Below are 1350 nucleotides of genomic sequence, written 5' to 3'. Positions count from 1 at the left end.
TAAAAAAAATAAAATAAAAGAGATCCACCAGCATAAGTCCCAGCTGAATGACCTATTGATCGTTAAAGGTTGCCCTGTTTATGGAAGACTTACCAATACTTGAAAAATGGCTTTAATTTGGTATTGGCATGTTGGACCTTCTTAAAGTAGAGTTTTAAAGCTTTTTGTGAGCAGTTTGGGACCAATCCCAGAAGGAAATGTAGCACATTTTATATGCACATGATTTCTCTACTGTGTTAACTCTACAGCTTTTAAAACGTTTTTATTTTTAGAGACAGGATCTTGCCATGTTGTCCATGCTGGTTTCAAACCCCTGAGCTCAGCAATTTGCCAGTCTCAGCCCCACAAAGTGCTGGGATTACAGGCAGGAGCCAGTATGCCCGGCCAAGAAATTATATAATGTTTTAAAAGCCATATTAATTTGTGTAAAACAACCAGCTCTGTTATAAAGTCTCATGAAAAGCCTTCATAATTTGCTTTAGTATTTAAGTGGTGCTTTTGCAGTGGAAATTATTATTAAAGTCATATATAACTCCAACAAAAACATAGTTTGATTGTATTACAAAGTACTGTATTGATTTGCCAAAATTTTGTAATTTGGAAAAGGTATTACCTTCTTTAGATCCATATTTCTAAAACACTCTGTGATTTACAATGCTATATTCTAGGCTGATTATATTAACTGAAAAATATTACCTAAATACTGCTGCACTCTACATTTAAACAGAGGAACCATTGTTCACCTCTTTTTATAGCATTTTTTATTTGCTAACCTCATAAAATTTCTATGTGTCAAAATCACACTTCTGTAATTGCCAAAGCATGAGCTATTAGATTATTTGAATGTAATTGGGTTTTGAAGTAATTGTGACCACAAAACATTCTTATAAAAGGAGATTTATATATTATGTAACTTATAAATCAACTACAGCATGAATTCCAGGTGCTTAATGCTTTTAATAATATGATGTCACAGCCAGGGGAAAAACTCTACTTACGCTAATCACTAAAATCACTGCAGTGGTTTTTTATTTATAGGAAATCATTATTTCCGATGACTGAAGGCCAGGTGCTATCTTAAAAACAATGTAGTAAATGAATTTTGTTTCACATTTCAGGGCAAGTAATTGTCAGCCATTAAACGGTATTTTTGAGGCCAGGCGCAGTGTCTCACATGACTGTAACTGCAGCACTTGGGAGGTTGAAGTGGGTTGATCACCTGAGGTCAGGGGTTCGAGACCAGCCTGGCCAATATGGTGAAACCCTGTCTCTACTAAAAATACAAAAATTAGCTGGGCGTGGTATGCACATCTGAATCCCAGCTACTCCAGAGGCTGAGGCATGAGAATT

Source organism: Mandrillus leucophaeus, unplaced genomic scaffold (assembly GCF_000951045.1).
Source record: "Mandrillus leucophaeus isolate KB7577 unplaced genomic scaffold, Mleu.le_1.0 Scaffold479, whole genome shotgun sequence".
In the NCBI taxonomy this organism is placed as follows: domain Eukaryota; kingdom Metazoa; phylum Chordata; class Mammalia; order Primates; family Cercopithecidae; genus Mandrillus; species Mandrillus leucophaeus.
Note: the sequence above shows the minus strand (reverse complement) of the source record.